The following is a 21,320-nucleotide window of genomic DNA, read 5'->3' on the forward strand; positions in this document are numbered from 1 at the left end:
ACTCATTCTTTTGCTTAGTCTTTTCTAAAAATGTTTATTTTATTTATTATAATTATTCATATATATATATATATATATATAAAAGTTTATCATATTCAACTACTGTATGTATAGCTAAATTTTACAAAAAAAAATATTGGTTAATAATTTTCTTATGGTCTTCTTTTCCTCACAGGGGTAAATTATGAAATGCATAAAAATATATGTCAAAAAAATAATTAAATAAGGACTAATTTTAAAAATTAAAAATAATTAATCACTAATTAAAATTTTAATAATTAATTAAATAAAAATTTAAAAGCTATTAATTAATCATAAAAAATATTTTAAATATTAATAACATTTTTAATATTTAAAATAATATTAAATTTAGTTAATATAATTCATAAATTAGTTTTTATTTAATATTTTTATAGTATATTATTTATTTTCCTTATCTCTAAAATTCGACATCTGTAATTAAAAATTGAAAAAATATTTTACAGTTAAATTTTATTTTCTTATTTTATTTATAACAATTAATTATTTTTGTATGAAATTAATTTTCATAAATAAGTTCATAATTTTTTTATTTTTTAAACAAATGAAATTGATTTTTCAAATCACCTTTTTACCAAATACATCTAAATATAAATCTTATTTATATGGAAAAATAATCCATTATAAGCATTAACAAACAAGAAAAGGAATAAAATGCTTTTAGTTTGTCTTTACAAGATTATTTATGCATACATTAAAAACTTGATTAACATCGTTGATAATATCAAAATTACTCTTACTATTTATTATATCATTTATTGATTTTATATCATTTATTCAGAACTCAAAAAATCTCTAAGTGGATTCTCTCTCTCTCTCATAATATGCATGTCTATAAACTGATTAAAAATATACAACAAATATGGAAAATAATAATTTAAATTATATTCCATTTTCAAAATGGAAAACAAAAGGAAAAAGAAAATCCTCCTAAAGTGAATATATATATATATATATACATATTTTTGCATATAGCACAAAATCATTTTGGGTAAAGTAAACTTTAAAGAATATTAGGAAAAATTAAAAAATATTAAAAAATAATAAGAGAACAAAGTATAATTAATTTAAATGAGTAATTGAGAAAAATAAATAAATTATAAATAAAAAAATGGGAAAATTTTGGTAATAAACGTGTTGGAATGAAAGTGCAAACAAGAAGATGAAAATGTGAAGAAATTTACGAATCGATAATTTTATCATTATTTTGAGGGTCGTTTGAGAATTTTCTAAGTTTGTATTTTCTTTTATTTCTTATGATTTTATCACTACGAATAATGTGTTTTCTAACGCGTTTTCTTGCAATTTTCTATAATTGTGCTGCTAAAAAAGAAGAATTTTATTAACAAAACCACTGTTTACTTTAAGAAAATTTGGGAAAATAAGATTTACTTGGTGAAGGTTTTTCTCTTTTAATTTAATAAAATAGGGAAAATAATTGGGTGGATAAGAAAAATTTGGCAAGTCAAATTACTAGATTTGGTCGTTTCAAAATAAAAGAAAATTTTGGCACATAAAATAGTATTTTTTTTATCTTTAGAAAAAGTAATACATTAATTTTTTATTATTGTTCCAATAATAATAGATTAGTACCTTATGTTAGAACTTTTGAGTATCTATAATGGTAATGAATTAGAAAAATGAATCACTTACCTCTCATTCCATGGAGTAGGTGTATTTATAGGAAGAAATACCCTACTCAATTTTATCCTCTCCTAATTTTTAAGGGGTTGTTAGGTTGTTAGTAATATATACTATTATTTATAAGTAATTTATTTATACATTTTTTTTAACAACTCAAATATTTACGGTGTACCTGGTAGATAGCATTTTAAAATATTATTTATAAACGCATAAAACCGATAAATACAAGATATTTACAAGTAGAAGTCTAATCAAACATTTATGATTTTACACATACACATATCGAACACAGGGTAAAACGAGGAGAAGTGCGTGCTCTTATGGTTTCTACACCGTTAAGATAAATAGTGTTAACCAGCTAAAATACACATACACATATCAGACACAAGTGTCTTTAATATTGTGTTCAGGCTGCCTCTGTGTACGTTGTGAGACAGTTGGAATTTTGTCAATATGAAGATCAAAGGATAAACACAGTTGCATTACATCTGTGAAGAAATAATATGGTACCATTTTTTTTTTGGATCAAAAGGGACCCACCTTTTTTACCCTTACCTGCAAAAGACAATATCTTATATATCTTAATTATCATTTTTTTTGTATTTTCAGAAAAAATAAGGTTAGAAAAAAATTTAAGACATGAAAAAAATAATTTCAAGCAACTCTAAATACACAAAGCATTAGAACATTCAAAAAATAAATGTTGAATAGATTACTCGTGTTTTTCACAAAACGTACACATAGAACAAATATGCAGACCTTTTCAAATAAATTTATTCTATTGAAATAAATTTTTTACATAAAAAAATTTGTAAAAGAAGACATTTTAGTTAACATATCACAACAAATCAATCTCCTTCAAATGTCAGTCATATAATAACAATATATATCACACATGAACTTATACAATCAAGGATATTCAACAAGCAGGATATCGACAAATGACTCATGGAAGACCTATAATAAGTATGTCCTACCAAAGACTAACATCTAATCCAATATAGTACCTAGATTTACAAGCGAATCCAAGAATCATGACATCCGAGTAAGTTCAATACAAGGTCGTGCATCTACATGTCAGTGTGCAAGAACTCATCTCTCATCGCATAATATCTTAGTTTCTATAGCTTAGATCATCATTGAAGTAAGGGGATATCTATTACAACACTGGAGTCAATACTCTAATACACAAATTAAATAATAGTTCACATACTACCCCAAATATCAGACCACAAATTCATGCAAATTCCATCAATCTTAGCAAGTATCACCATATAATGAATTATTTAAATAAAAACACAAAATCAATTAAATTTATAACTTAATATTCATTGCACATTTTAAATAAACATTCATATACAATTTCTATCTATTGCAAAGACAAGGAAAAAAAAAAAATTTTAACTTGAGTGAGAATAGACTCGTTTGAGTGAAAATATTTTAGCTTTAGTGAAATTTTGGGGTTGATTTTTAGTGTTGTTTTCGCTGGACTAAAAATTTCTTTACTTGAGCGAAAACATGACAAAAAATAAGGTTGAGTTGCAAGACTATTTTCGCTTGAGCAACTCGCTTGAACAAAAATATAAAAAAATCAACATCAATAAAATCAAATGTGTTTTCAAAGTTCTTCTAAAAAACATTCTAATAATACAACTTCAAAATAGTTCAAAATGATCCATCCAAATCATGACTTGTTCAAACTTTATCTTTCAAACATTTAAATTCAATCTTAATCATTAAAATTCATAAACTCATCTTAATTATTAAAATTCATAAACTCATCAAAACTCGGTTTAACAAACTATATACTTTATCATCCAGAATCCAATTATTAGATTAACTTCTTATCCATATCAATTATCCTAAAATTCTATAAAAAAAACATAAATAATTTTTTTTACGAAAAAATTCTAACTTAAAGAAGAGAATCCCTCAAAATTAAGAGACCCATTATGAGCTTAAATAAATATGAATTTACTTTTTGTTGAAAATTTGATTGAATATAATTAATACATGTCTCTTCACTCGATGAAGAAAAGAAGAGAAAAAAGGAAAATGAGAGAAAGCGGAAAAAGAGAAAAAAAAAAGTGGGACTACACTTTTTTTTATTATTTATTGTTTTGTAGGTAAAATATAAAATAACAATTTTGGGATTAGTTTTAAAATTTAAATAATAACATTTTGCTGTTGTATTTTAATAGTATAACAATGTTTTAACAGTATATTTAAAATTATTTTTATTAGAAAATAAATAATATTGTTTTATCAAATGTTTTTCTAAATACTTTTCAAATTCAGTTTGTAGCAAAATTTATTTTTACAAAAAAATATTTAAAAAGATAAATTAAAATAAAACTACAAATACGAAATATAAATAGAACTTGATAAACATAAAATGTCGCTTTAATGTTTTTTTTTTCTTTTTCCATAAATTGATTCTTAATCAAACCTTCCTTTTGTAGTTATTATCTTTTGCTCCATTTTTCTTTCTTGTGGTTTATTCCATACGTTGACACCTGGCAATTTTAATTGACTAAAACATAATTTTGTTCTTCAATTTTCTTATCACAAATTTTACTTCGATTTAGAAATAAAATAATTATTTTCTATATTAATCTTGGTTCAACCATCCAACTTAAAACATTAATCATGCATATTATATGTTGATTTTCACGTATACACTTTAATTAGCATCGTGCTACAATTATTTATTTATATTGTGTTATTAAAGTTATTTTAAAATTAATTTTCACATAAGTTTTAAATTTTTATAACAAAATAGAATTATCAAACAACAGAAATTACAACAGTTAAGTAAAATTACTAATTTTATAATTTTAACAGACTTAATATTTCAATCTTGAAAAAAATAAAAAAAGTAAATTATATATTTGGAAAAATAAGATATTGTATTTTATTTTTATTTTTATTTTTATGGTTTGTTGTCTATAATGAGATACGAGGAATCAAAACCTGAGAAGAGACAAAAGCAAAGTTAGAAAAAAGAGTTCAAAACGAAACAATGTTTTTTGTTTGTTGGTGAGACAACGACATGATACTCATTCATGTTTACTTATACTACTATTTTTTTTTTTTAATTTTTAATAGCAAGTTTTATTCAATAATTTAATCTATAATAGTAAACATCTAAATATAACATATCAATGATTTCTAACTATTAATAAAGATATTTCTATTTATACTTACTTTATAACAATTTTTAGTGTAACCAATTTTATTCTTATTAATATAATTTATTTTACTATTTTACTTTTTATATTTTGTAACTATTTTTTTTTAAAATTCAATTAACTACTTACAATAAAAAATATTAATTATAATAAAATTATTTATTTTATACTTATTTTTTATGAATGTATTTTTTTATAAATTTAAGAATATATTTTATTTTAATAATTATGATAAGAATGAAATTTTATTTTTTTTATCATAAAAAAATTAGAGACACTTGCTTTGAAGATACATATGTTATATTTATATTTTATTTTTTATTAAAAAATTATAACAATATATAAATATAATATTAGTTTTATTTTACTTTTAATTATATTTAAAAATTAAAGAAATAAAATAAAACTAACTATTCAAATATTAAAGGTGAATATCATCTAATTATTCATTGTTTTAAATAATAATAATAATTATTATTATTCTTAAAATATATAAAGATAAAGTTCCTTTTTGAATACCCAATTAAATTCTTGTTTTGTGCTAATTAACATATGAGTAACACTAATTTGTTAAGTAAGTAGTTGGTTAAGTATGTTGTCCTGGTCCTAGACAATAAGAAGGTGAGGTCCATGATGGAATTAGTACCTCATATGATAATCTCAAGATGAAACCAGCCTGAACAAAGTTTTAACAAAAATTACCTCGAATCGAAATCAGGAATTGAGAATAAGGTGTGATACCTCCCATGACGAGTATGGGGCGATCAAACCTTATAAACCATGGTCTCAACCACCATAAATTTTTTGTGTAATTTTCGTTAACGGATTATCACACTGTAAAATTTTTGGATATTGTTTCTTATTGTCCCATTTAATTATGAAAATTGATGCCTATAAATATAAAGAAAATCATAATAAAAAGAGATCGAATTTTGAACATTTATTGATGTATGTTTATATTACATACCCAAATAGATAACAAATAAGAAAAAAGAATCTAAGTAGAGATTCACAAATACTTGAAACAGATTCACAAACGGTGTCAATGTTTTTCCAAAACAATATAAGTGAAAAAGATTGAAGACAAACTAAGCTTATAAGATTAGATTTCTTAGTTTGTTCTTGTTTGGGTTTTGGGTAGGTTACATATTGGTTAGGCTTAAGGATATAATGTTTAAGTTATAGGCTAACATAGGTTGGGTATTGAAAATTTTGAATGAGTGTTGAAGATATTCTTGTAGGGAAAGTCTTGGAAGGGTTGATTAAGTTTGTGAAAGCTAGTGTAGGTACATGTGTAGATTTTGGTTAAGTGAAAAACACAAAAATAAACAAAACACAAAATAAGGGTGAACTATTATTTTTATTAAGTATGTAAAGAACAACATCAAAATATACTCAACCTCTCGTGACATGATATTTTTTTACATATATCTAGTAGATTATCATAGACGGTTCACTTGTGGCTTGATGTTAGAAATCTCCATTAACTCTTAGCATTTGATACATTTGACTGTATGACTCAAAATATCACTAAAATCTAGAATCTCATTGAATCTTTTAATCTAATGCTCACAATATGCCTCACAAACTCAATGGTACCTCCGTAGTTAATACCTAAATAACACAAGTAGTTATTACAATAGTATCACTCTAATAACTACTTACAAATATTACACGGACAACATAACAACATAAATTTAATATTTTCAATTTTCCAATCAATAAAACATTCAAAAAGCAACATAAATAACATATTCATATTAATTTTAAACAATTTTTTTATGGTCAAACACCTCAAACTTAACAAAACATGCAATTTAATGTACACAAACTAAATCACACACCATAGTTAAATTATTGTAGTTCAGAGTTTAGGGTTTAGAGTTTAGTTCGTTCTTACTTATTTTTCTTCTAACCCAGGGTTCCAACAATCAAACACAATGTAAAAAACAAAGTTAAAACAACACAAAAATGTATATTTCTATTGTATAATACTTAACCAAGTTAAAAAAGCATATCACAACTCATTTCAATTCCAAAAGTTTACATAAACATTATTAACATTTCCAAATCTCTTTCCACCTATATAAATTTCAATTTCATCATCATAGATTCTTGCTAATAATATTTATTATAGTATTTCTGAATCAAAATCAATCAATGTCATACCAATTCATTAACATGTATCTAATATAGTGTTATATCAAAAAAAAAAACTCCAAACTTTTTTTCATGTTCCACATACTTTTTAACTCAAAATAAACTGAACTAATTAAAAAAAATAAATCTTCATCTAAAGATTGTTTGTTTAATAAGTAATAACAATCTTAAGATTGAAAAGAATTGAAGTACAAATACACTTTAAAAAAACATAAGGAAACACCACATAAACAATTAAAACACTTATTAGAAGTTGACAAAGTTTAGAGAATAATTTTCTTAATTGAAACCTATAAGATCTTAAAATACTCACATATTGAGGCAAAAAGAGTAAAGAAAGGAAAACTTTAGAGTGAAGAGAAACTTACTTGGTATAAATCATTTTTACTCTACCAACTTTTCTTGGATACACAACTAGAAAATTATTAAATAGAAACTAATTCTAGAGACAAAAAATAAGTAGTTACTATATTGACTAAGTTAGATACTATTTTAAAAATTAGTTGATAATTTTTTATTAATAATAAAAACTACTTTAACTATCAATAATTTTGTAGTCTATAAAATAATGTATAATTTAGTCAATATAATTAATAATAATTATTTGTTTTAAAAAAAAAATTATTTAATGATTTTCTTGTAGTGATAGAACTGATTTATAGAAAAGATGAAAAACTTCTCCAAAATTTTAGAAAGAAGTTTGAAGAAAAAAAAATTGTCTTAGGAAAAGAAAAAAAGTTTCAAGAAATGAAATGAAAATGTAGAGGATCTCACATAAAATATAGGTAAAAAACAAAATAGAATAATATACGTAACAAAATAAAAATAATTTATTATATTGTTAAAAACTATGTAAGGATCCCGTATTGCTAGGGGACTAGACATTCTTCGAAGAATGCTAATTGCATTACAAAGTAGAAATAAGTTATAAAAATATAAATATTAAACTATATTAAAATAAAATATGCAATTTTAATTCCTAAATATTAAATTTGGTATTAGAAATCGTTTTATTTGAAATCTAAAAGCTTAAATTTTAAAATGTAATTAATTATAGAAGTCCAATACAATAAAACTCATTTCAGTCTCACAAACTTAAAATCCAAGGAGTAAAATCACGTTTTGATTTTCATTTTTAAAAGACTAAAAAAATAAAATTGAGGACTAAAATAAAAATTATTTCAAATTTTAGGGATTGATACATAATTAAACCTAAACATTATAAATAAGATTTTGAATTCATGAAATGAAAGCGATATTTTATTTGTAATTTTATGTGAGTGTCGTATTAATTAACCTAGAAGCTGGCACTATCTCATTCATAAATAGTTTGATTTGATAAGCACAAGAAAACTGCAACCAAAACTTGAATTATCTCTTTTATTAATTTTGAGAAGCAATGTCATGCACATATTATTGCATTATTATATTGTATTATTATATAGTATTATTATATAGTATAAGATAATGAATTGTTTTGACTTATGTCAGTGCATAATGGAATGATATTTTGTACCTTATTCGTATAATTTATTTTTATAAATTTCTTTCCCTGCACGTAACCCATAATAGACTTACCATTCACCAAACACACTTCTTCTTCATTTGTTTTCTTCTCAGCTGCCTGGTTTCGTTGGTACTTGCTGTGACAAAGTCAATACTCTCATTCATATCCCTTTCTAATTAATATAAATATATATATTCTCTGGTATTTAGCATGTTAGGTAGGGCATATTAATGTTATGAGTTTAAAGTCTAGGTGGAGATAGGGATATCTATTATATGACAAGGGTATTAAAGGAATTGCACTTAGAATGAAGTATGGTTGATTGTTACAATTTGTAGAATAATCTCATGTAATGAAACAGTTTTGTCAAAAATGGATTTTTGATTTGATTGTTTTTAAATAATTTTGAAGCACTTTTAAATTTGTTTTGTTTTTCGTATAAAAGGTATAGAGAATTTCTATCTGCTAAACAATTAACTTTTTTTCATTGGTTGGTACTGTCTTTCTTCGTTCCTTCTTTTCTAATTTTTTAGGTTTGATCGAACTCTGCTTCCTTTCTTTTCTTTCTTTCACTATCTTCGGTCAAACTTTGCTTTCTTCATTTGCTCTCGGTCGGGAGGACAACTGCAAGAGGTGTTTCGACCCTCTAGTAAGTGTTTGGTATTCAATGCAATAAATGCGTAATAATGATGTACATTTTCCTTGAAAGTTATGTTTATTTACATGGCTATGATGAGCCTTATTACTGTTGAGCTGAAATTAACATATGGATCGTGATTAAGAGTGTATTACCTAATTCTCTATACGACTTAGCCTAATTAATTATCTCTTGATCTTAATGCATTTTAAACATGTTGGTTGGTACTGGGTACCGAGATATCCGGGACTCGTTCGGTCTCGACCGGTACATTTTTAGAATTAAGAAAAATATTGTAAATTTGGTTTTTAATTTTTAAAAGCATAATCTTAATATTTTTTATAGTAATTGTTATTATTGTTATTGTACTCGTTGTAACCTAGAGAGGTTAAACCAAGAGTGATTAGTGTACTCGTTGTAACCTATAGAGGTTTGTCTACTTAGAATAACCTAGAGAGGTTGGCGTACTCGTAATCATTCATTTGATTCATGGAACCTCTTAAGTTGTATGCTTAAGGGAGAACTAGACGTATTTCGTGTGTTGAGGGTGAACCAATATAAATCTTGTTGTGTTGTTTGCTTGGCTTAATATTAGACGACCTAGTCTAGTCTGTTGCGAGAAAGAATCTACAAGATCTATTCAACCCCCCTGTTAGAGTCAGTTGTTCTAACAAGTATTGACATTGTTATATAGCTGATGGAAACCATCCAACGATAACACCATGGAGAAAAACTCTACACTTGAAGAGTAGAATATTAGGATTTTCTTCATTTTTCTTAATCTTGTAGATATTGTATACGTGTAGTTTCGCTTGTATTTGTTGTGAAATTTTGTAAAGACATATGTGGGCTTTATTTGGGCCTCCTTTTTTGACCTCAATTGGATGACCAAGAACATTAGGAAAACTCATCTTTTTGGCCAATCAATAGAGGAAAAGATAGTGTAGAGTAGAAGTACCACACCGAGTGGAATAGGAGAATTTTAGTGCAAAATGGGGCAATCCTTGTTTGGACATTTAGAGACTCGAAATTTGATTCTTTTGTAGTTGCATTTTGGCTTGTTTTTTAAGTCTCACATTCTTTTTAGCAAGGTGGGCAAGAGGGCCAAAACATCTATATATAGAGCTAATAACCTCTTGCAAAAATCACCTTTGAATGAATGAGAATTAATTTACTTATATGATTGTCTTCTTATTCTGTGGTCAAAATGGGAGTAATCTTCTCATTTTCTCCTTCATGGATCATTCCTTGAAGAGAGAAATACATGAGTAAATAAAAGAGAAAATATAAGAGAAAGGCAAAGATACTTCATTAATGTAAATTGTTTGATGTAAAGAAGCATAATCTGCAAGCATTCAAACATTGTTATATTAATATTAAAATCTTAAACATTCAAAAGCAATACATAAAAAAAACTAGCAAATCATATTTTTTTCTTTCGTCATTGCTTGCTTTCGATGATCCTCTTAAGTTAATTAGTGACGGAACAACTCTCATAAGAACTTATGCCTAAAATTAAATAAAATAATATAATCAATTTCGATCACCAACTACATATGTAAGATTTAACTAATGCCACTACTATAACAACCACTACTATAACAACCAAATTTTCATGAATGTGGCATCTAGATGCAATGAAAAAAGAGAAGTGTGTGCATTTGACCCTTAACATTTGCAAGTTCATGTTCCATTTTACAACTTTTTGTTCAATATTTTTGCTTTACTACTTGCATTTGATGAACCAAAGTTGACATCACTTAGTCTTCTCTTGGAGTGCTTAAAAGCAAGTATTGGAGAAGCTCCCAATAAAATTCCTTTAACTTGACTTGAATGATCTTTACAAAAATATGACACCAATGGAACCATTTGAAAAAAATACCTAGATGCAGTTTCTTGATTTTTTTGTAAAATAACTCATTAATTTTCTCATACATATAATTGGAACATAACTCAAATGTAATCACTTAAAGTAATAGTTTTGATGTTATGACTGGTCTAATATAAAAACGAACAACATAACAATAAATTTATATTTCAAACAATCTTCAGCAAGAAGATAAATAAAGCATTTTATACAACTACATCTAAAACAAGTATACTGTACTTGATGTAATTACCCTTCTAAATCTTCAATTATTCATTGCAAGTACTAACTCCACCAAAATTAAAGTCAAATAATACAATCAATAAATTTGAATATGAATAAAAATATAATGTTCATGTCATCTAAGGACATATATTAACACCTATTATAAAATTTACTTGGTCACTATCTATGATGAAGAACCATCTAAAAAATATCACATTGGATCCTTAACAATGTCTATAACTAAAAGAATTAAAGAAAAAGAGATATCCAAGAAGAATATTTTCCTCATTTGAAGTGTAGACTATTAAAATATCATTTTTCTCTTCTTATTATAGATAATTACATAAATGTAGTTTCTTTATAAATTTGTAGAATTTTTTGTAGAAATACATGTGAGTCTAATTGGATCTCGAATTGAACCTTGTTGGATCATCAACTTCCTAGAAACCCTATTCAAAATTCGACCATGTATATAGGAAGAAGCTACATTGACTTGAGAATCAATTTCATCTTTCATTTTAAAATTACCAAATTAAGATTCTTTAATTAAAATAAAAACTTTCTCAAATTACAATTAATAACATATTCTTTGCAGAAGATTTTCTTTTATCTTGCTACCCTATTATTATCCATGAAGATGAGTGAAAATTTTACAATTTTTTTGAAGAGAATAAAAGATTATTTTCTCACAAAATGCCTAACTAAACTGCAAGAGCTGACTTGAATAATTTGATACGTAAAAGATACGTAAGTCTCCGTATTAAAAACTATTAAGAAATATGACGTACTTAATGATTTTTTTTTATCAGCAACGTACTTAATGAATAATATGGTTTTTTAAATACACTCTATCATATATTACAAGTTTATTAAATTTTATAATAACTATTTTATAATTGTACTAATGATTTTTTTTTAGTGGACACTTGACAGGAATACCTTTTTTTACACTATTAATACGTATATTAACTGTAAGAAAAATAAAATTTAGATATTTAAAGAGAAGTTTAATTTTTTTTCTTTTTCTTTTAGCATGGTGAAATTAGTTCTGTCTTTAATATACAAAACATGAGTGAGAATAGGAGGAACTATAAAGAAGAAAAAGTCAAAGTGTACGAAATGCAAAGAAGTTGTCATCATATCAATCATTCACCATGATTGAGTTTCTTTATTCTCAAATTGTACATGTCTATAATCTTAATAAGAAAAATATATTTCCTATTATTATGTTAATAGAAATTAGTTTGAGGAATATCGTTAAATATAAGAGCTATAACAAAAGTTTAAATAAGAGTCTCAAGATAAACATCATATATTAATGACCTCAAAAGATTTATATATATATATATATATATATAATATTAGGAAAAATATCAAAATTGATGACATAATATTTATGAGAAGTTTTTTTATTAAGAATTGATGTAGTTTGATGAACTCTAGAGATATTTTAAGTACTATTAAAGATTGATGATTTAGTTAAGATTCAAATTGTTTGATGGAGAAGTTATTGAAGTACAACTCCCATTCAAGTGTAATACACCAAGTATTTTCCAAGTGGATTTAAAAAAAATTAAAAAAAAAGTAATTTTATCAAAGAATTTATAAAAACTAATGGTAAACATCACTATGCACTTTGATATATTCTCTAGGTTTTTTTTTGTGCCATCTTCTAATTTTTCCTTAATTTTTACTTGTTTTTCTTTGAATTCTTGAATTTTGTTATTTATATTATTTATAAAAAAAAATCTATTTCTAATTGTGCTTTTTCTTGATTTTAATTTTTTAGTCTTTTATTTTTGTTTTTTTTAGTGAATAAGTGTATTTTTAGATGTTACACTGCTAGATGCTACTTTATATAGGTTGTGGTATGTTACAAAATTGTTAAAGCTAAAAATAAACTTATTTTCAAACACTAAGGATAAGGTTTGGCAAATTTTCAGTCTATAAAAAGGATGTCTCAAACATGACCAATATCATATAAATATATAAAACTAAAGAAAACTGTAAAATTATTATTATTATTTATGAATTAATTTCTTTCAGTGATATGACATTAATATACTTTTAATGACTGAGTTTAAATAATTAAATAAATTTTCAAATTCGAGTTTTATGGATGAAAAAGCATTAAAAACATGCTCTAATGAAAATATCAATTAGGTTGTTAAAACATATAACTATTAATAAAATTAACCACGATGACAAAAAATTATTATATATATATTCCTGCAGCAAGGGGATAATAATTAAAGTGGATTAGTGATATTTGTAGCACACACTTTTTGGAACCACTTGATTAAAAAAATAAAGCATGCCCAAGTTAAGTAAATAAAATCTAATAAAATAATAAAATAATATATTTAATAGATAAGCAGTGTAAACTTACATAACTTTTTTGACTAAAATAATGTGATAGATTCTTGAATAAGAGAACTTGTAAGTGCATATCTTCCTTAACTTATAACTAGTATATATAGTTTTGTCTGTTTTATGTTGTTGTACATTTGTTTATTTTTCACATTTTGTTTAATTTAGGTAAATCATTAACAAAACATTTCTTACATGATGTTTTTTAGGGTTTTTTTTTCTGTTTAATTTTGAAAACTGGTGTTATTGTAGTGCTCATAATGATGGGCAGCAAGAAGATTGGAACACTCAAATTGGGACAAATTGGAAAACAAAAAGTTTAATCTTGTCTCTAACAGATTTCAATTTTTAATTGGACTATATTAATGAATTTAAATTCAACAACTTCAAATAATTCTAACAAAGTTGGATTAATATTTCTAAATTCAGCTACTTTATATTTTACAGTTGGTAATTATATAGTAATTTATATTTTAATTTATATTTTTTATTAATAATATATGTATATATTAAAAACTTATTGAACAGAAAATATTTTATATAATATGATATTATATTTATAATAAAATTATTTATTTTAAAATATATATTAAAAATTACCTTTTCTTCTTATAAAAAATAAAAAATAACGTAAAATTAAATTAATGTGGTTGGAGATAAACTTAAAAAAACATTAAATAGAAAATAATTTGAGATAAAAAATAATTAGTTATTGTATTAATTAAATTAAATATTATTTTTTAGATTAAAAAATTATTTAAAATAGTTTTTATATATATATAAATAAATAAATAGTTAATCGGATTAAGCTGCTTCAAAACTTAATTCGAATCACTATATATATATATATATATCATATTTTAGTGTTTAAACAACTAGAGTGAACTATATTATTGAATCTTATATTAGAAACACATACTAAAGAAGATTTAATTAATATTTTGTATAAGATATTATAAGTATATTTTACATGAGACTTTAACATATAAAGTTATTACAAAAACGATTTATTAAATATTTTTTAGTTTGCAAAATTTGGAGCACTATCTCTTTTTATCTTTTAATAAGAAAATTTCACTTTTTTAATCCTTATATTTCGTAAAACGTCATTTTTAATTCATGGTGCTGAACATAGTAAATTTGATAATGTGACAAATAATAATTTATTTAGTATTTATTACATGAATTTAATTAAATTAAATGGCATGATCTTTTAGAAAGTTTAAATATATTTATTTCTTCAAATTAGGTATATGTTTTTTTCTAATTGAAAATTGTCATCTTTTAAGTCTTCAAGTCTTTGGATCTTGTGAAATATTATTTTCAGAGTCTATGGATTAAATATTGTTAGTTACGTATCCTTTACACTATTTGAATTTTCAATCTAAGCAAAATTCTCAAAATACCAACCTTTTTTTTTCCAATATAATCCTATTGATGTTAATGCACTTTAAAATACATTTTTTTTCTGGTAGCGAGTGACCTGATAAGGCCAGTAAACATTTGTTAGGATAAACTTTAAAGGACTTTGATATCATATTACGAGATGGACTTTAAACCTAACTCAACCCATACAACCGGCTCATAAGATGAGGTTTGCACCCACTTATATACAATGAAATACTCTAATCTCTAGTCAATGTGAGATCTCCAACATATCTCAAGTACAATTATTGATCCTAACAATATTATCTCAACGAACTTAAAATCGAAACATTTTCACTTTCCAAAAGTATTTAAAGACATAATAACATAAATACTACCAAATTTTCTTTATAAAAAATAAATAATGTCACTTTTTATTAAAAATCTTAATAAAGAGAAAATTAAAGTAAAAGATGAACTTTTAATTATTTGAAAAAATTCATTTACAAAATGGCTAAAATATTATCCTTCTAAATAATTTGGAGTCAATAAAAAATTAATAATCTTTCAAAATATTAAATAGATTACCATTTTCCTAATCATTACTAACACCATCTAATTTTACGCGAAAAAAAAAATATTTTGCAGTCAAAATTTGAAAGAGTAAAAAATAAAATGTTTTAATTGTGGTACAAAACAACCAAGTCGAGAAATAATTTTTTTAATTATATTTTTATTATTTTACTCATTTATCGTAAATAAAAAATAAATGAAAGATAACAATTGACAGATATAATAATAAATAATAATAAGAACAGCAATAGTTAATAATAATAATAGGATGTATATGTAAATAAGATCTTAGATAACAATTTTTCGATGCTGATAGCAAATTTAATATAAATGATAATGATAATAACTTTTTTTGCATGTACAAAAGAAACAGAGGTACAAAAGGTTTTTGTTTAAAATAATATCCTATTTTTAATTTTCAAAACATGTTTCAAAATCTTATCTAATTTTTTCTTTACTTAAGATAATTTTTAAAATAAAATGAATAAAAAAGATGAAATGAAAAATTTGAGTTATTGAAAGTAAATAGTTCTTAACGTGTTATGTAACGGGATAGGTCAAAGACTCAAAAGAAAGAAAATTAAATGGTTAAATATTATTTATAATGTTATTTAATTCGTGCTTTAATTCTTTAAAAATAGATGATGGTATTTTAAGGTCATTATTACATTATTGGTATTTTTAGGCTATAAAAATGTTTTTTTTTTCCTATTTATTATCATAAATGAAGATTATTATATATGTTTATTTTTTTTAGTTTTTTTTTACAGTAATTCCGAGACAATTTTTGTTAGTTTTACCGTAGTTTAATTATTACTTTATTTATTATGGAATTAATGTACTCAGTCTTAAAGAATATAAATAGTTTAAAATTGATGAGTTGTTTTTTATTTTTATTTTATATATTTACTTTATCAATTATTTTATTGCACGAAAACTTTATAAAAAAAATTATTTTATTGAAAGTTTGGATTAATTTTTTAATTACTTTATTTTATTTACCATACTTGAATTTAAAATCTTATTTAATTCGAAAACGATTTACTTAGATTACCTGAAAGTAAGTTTTAATTTTTTATTTTAAAAAACTAGTGGTTCTAAACCAAAAATTAGTTCATCAAACACATTTTTAGTTCTTAAAAAAAAGAAGAGAAAACAAATTTGACCTAAATAATTGATATTTGTCTAGTCTCCATTTCTTGTTTACATTTTTCATAAGAAAGTTGGTTTTGAAAGGATTCACAAGTATATAAAATTGGTGTGAGAATCTGATAGTGGGTATGGTGGGACCTGTGACACTTTGATCATTTGTGTAGTTGCATTATGGTAATGATCATACCAATAAACTATCCAAATTAGATGTCACTATTATTAGGGTTCTAAGATTTGGCATTATTCTTTTGGTCTCACTCTTTTGATCTTATTCTTCATCATAAGAAATGGTGAGTGTTAATAAAGCCATTTCAAGAGGACCCCTTTTATGGGGTTTTTTCCATGATGCATGTAGAGGGTGAAAAATGGACAAAGTGTGTTATAAAAGAAAAAGGGAAGTACTAACCAAGATTTATAGGATACATGTTAAGAAATAAAATAAAAATTAGACTAAGTGATTATTTTGTTTATGTGCACATAATTTGATTTTGATTATTTTTTTATAAAAAGTATTTGTTCATATTTTGTTTTATAATTTGTTAGAGTAAAAGTTGAATATTCTATGATTTTGATTAATTGTTGGTAATATCTAAAGTATAAACACGATTATGTTTCATCTGCAAGATGATAGTTAAGTTCAACAACAAATCATTTGAAGATAAAAATGTTTTGTCTATTAGATGATACAACACTATGTAGTCTTATATTTATGTTTGACATGCATAATTGATGTTTAGACGATACACACATAGTCTAAGGTAACCTTATATCTTTCGAATATCTATATGCTTATTTTATGTTGCAGGAGATGTTTCTTACTTTCATCTGACAAGGAGTTTCGTTTGCAAGTACAATGGATAAACAAATAAAATTGTTTTTCTTCAACAATTCTTAGACTAGCATTGACAACTATAGAAAGACTATTTGCTTTGTATGATATGCACTTTAGACAAAGTCAACCAAAGACACATTGTCCAAGAAGAGATTAGTACATCGAACTTTTAGGAAGTTACGTAAAAGAATAAACAAGAATTTAATGCTAAATGGAGTGCATTTAATGTATCCTCCATATTCAAGCTCATCGGACGAAAGGAAATTCGAAAGAGCTGAAGATGCTAAAAGGTTAGAAGCGTATTTACAACAACTACTTTCTTCAAAAAGCCTATATAAAAACAAAGATAGACCATGTTGCATTATGTTGAAACTCTGCAGAAATTTCTATGCGCATCAAAAGCTTCATAGACAACAATATTCGTGTTCTATTAACTAACTACAAGAGAGTGTACGAATATCATATAAATCAACAAACGATAATCCTCTCCAATGCTTGATTTGTTGATCACCACTTATATGTTTCATGTATCTTATAGTAGTAGTTGCTTGTCAAAGAATACGAGGGTTAGCCAAAAGTGACTATGGGTCTAAAGAATATTCATATTGTACTTCACAATATTATTATGCTTAGTGAAACTCAATTTATTGATTGAGAACTGCATGTAGTTAGCATGGTCACACAAACTAGTTAAAATACCTTGTCATATTTCATTTATCTATTTATACTGCATTTTATTATCATATGAACTAACTTTGGAAGAAAATTGATTTGTGAGAATACACGTCTAAAATTAGTTAAGATATAAAGTTGCGTCAATTATACTTTATCAGTTGCGTCAATCAAGATACATTGTACATGAAATATTAAACATACACATTATTCTAAAATGACTTACACACTTAGGATTTACAACAACATTAATGAAACAATAATTTGAAAGCAACTACCATATTCTCATGTACACATCTCAACGTTAAATTTGTCCACAATGATCCAAATTGCTACTCCACATGTCACATATTATTCATTTGCATATATTTAACAAACACAAAGTCAACCATAATTTCCTACTCACATTTTTATGGTACTCAAAGCACCCATTACCTACATGACTCCTTAGTCATGTAGGTGGTTCACCAACATGGGTAATCATCATGTACATAAAACCTTTTGGATATAGTGTATGACATAAGAGTCCCTTTGATTATAAAGTATAGTCAAAATTCTAGTATGAAGTAGAGAGTGTTGCCTGTGATCCTATTTCACCCAAGAAATTGTGTATGGAAATCCTTATGTAATCCAATTCACCACCCTCTTTTCCCATAAGTTTCCAGGAACCGTCTTTGTGTTAAGATAAACACAGTTTAAGATCTTATATTGGTGTACATCTCTTTAGACCGTCTAATGTCTAATGATATGTAATCCTTGTGTAAAGGTTTTGATGATAACAAAAACATTCTAATTGTCCTTAGATTCTTGGAGAAGAAAAACCTATAAAAAGATACAAGTTTTAATAAGAAATAACCAAATACCAAAAACAATGTAACATTTATCGTTTTTATTCCGTATAAGGACTTGAGTGAACAATTTTCTTTCAAGTGAAACTTCACCTTCGATCACATTAACAACCATATAAAAAAAACATGTTCCCATTCTCTAATAATTTACTCCAATATTCTTTATCTATTACAAAAGTGTAAAAAATTTAGTACATTATAATAAAACAATATAAAAATAATTCATTACCATTGATTATAAACAACTTATTTATTACTAATGGAGAATAACATGTAACCTAAAATTACCGCTCACCAAGTGTGAAATACTTGTTCCATAAGTATTTTTACAAAATTCTAATATATGTATTCTTCATTTGTTATTAATCAACTTCTAAATTTGATGTTCTTTATTAATGATTAAGAACTTTATATTAAATTATTTCCCAGTCAAAACACTCGCATTTATTCTTGAATAAAAAATATAATTTTTTATTCTAAAATATGTATGTAATGTCTTAAATTAACTTTTCTAAAATCATGAGTTTCAAAAAGAAAATTTCAACATCCCATAATTCAAAGACGATAAATCCTTGGCAATTGCTTCCTCCACAGTATGACTGCACCCAATTACAGAATAAAAGACAAAAATACCCTTAAAAAATTTGGGTACATAAAAAATTACATTCCAAACCTTTTTTTCCCGAACATAATAATCTTTTCCGGATAAATTTTTTTGAAATGTATTATTTTCAGTTTTGGATTTTTTTATCCCAAATGGGATTTTGATTTTTTGTTTCTGGATTTTTATATCCGAAACACAATAATCTCTTCCGGATCTACTTTTCTGGAATGTATTATTTTCAATTCTGGATTTTTATTTCCAGAATAAAGGGTATTTTTGGAATTTTAAAATTGTGTTCGGTGCAGGTTCAAAAGTGTTGGGTGCAAGAAGCAATTGCCTAAATCCTTTTAACTTTCTCACGTGACTGTTTCTTCCTGCACCTCCATAGGTTCTTCTGCCACCCCCATACACAACATGAAAATACCTTTTTAACCTTCTTGTGCCACCCCCATAAAATAGCTTCCGGATTATGTAATCCATATATGCATTTAAAAGAGACTTCCGGATTATGTAATCCGGAAGCTAAAAAAAACTTCCAGATTACATAATTCGGAAACTAATCATGCATCTGAAAAAAGAGTTCTGGATTATGTAATCCGGAAGTTAATTATGAATTTAAAAAAAGACTTCCAGATTACGTAATCTGGAATATTACAGAGGGGTATTTTTGGAAATATGAAAATGTATGGATGTGGGAGAAGAATATATGGAGGTGCAGGAAGAAACAGCCTTCTCACGTGTACTCTACAATTAACCACCACTCAACTCCCCTACCATTGGACAAGGGAGGTGCTATTTAGCTTCAATTCAAACTTGCAAGGGCAATGATGTCATTTCAAAATATATGACGATACAGATAGGAAAAATAGGGGTGCTTGAAGGAATTATGGTTGTTCAATGATTCTGTTCTATCTCAAAACAGCTGTGTTATGTTCCGTGGATTATTTCTTTCTTCACCCATAGTGGTGTACCCCAATGGTAACCTTCAAAAGATTAAACTCTCCCCTTTCCACCATCACCCTGTTATTTATTTGTTATGTTATGAATGAATTTATTTTTTATTTTTTTTTGGATTTTGTAATTTAGAAATATCATATCTTCTCTTATATATGTATAATCTTAGATGGATACAAGAAAAATATATTTTGAATTTTGTAATGTAGAAGTAAACAATAACTCTTGAACTATCAAATCTCAAAATTTTTTTTAATATAAAATAGAAATTTCTAATTACACAGACACAGGATATTGAAACGACACAGGATATTGAAACGATACGGACAGAAAAACATATATAATCTTTAAAATGTAGAATATAGAAATATATATATATATATATTATAATTATGAATTATATAAATTAATAATAAAAGTTTATGTGTACAAGTATATTTCAAGTTATAAACACTTTTCTTATTATTGATTCAAAAGAATTTGTTTTTTACTTTTATAATTAAATAAAATTTTATATAAAAAATTTGAGTTTTTAAATTCTTTTAAGAAAAAAATTACTAAAAAACTATATTAGAATTATAAAAATCTAATAAATATTTTTTAAACTGGACACTTCACCAATACCTATCTTAAAAATATCAATGTCCAATACTTATGTGTAACACGAAGATAACATTTAA

This window comes from Phaseolus vulgaris, chromosome 3, assembly GCF_051622355.1.
Source record: "Phaseolus vulgaris cultivar YP4 chromosome 3, ASM5162235v1, whole genome shotgun sequence".
In the NCBI taxonomy this organism is placed as follows: Eukaryota; Viridiplantae; Streptophyta; class Magnoliopsida; order Fabales; family Fabaceae; genus Phaseolus; species Phaseolus vulgaris.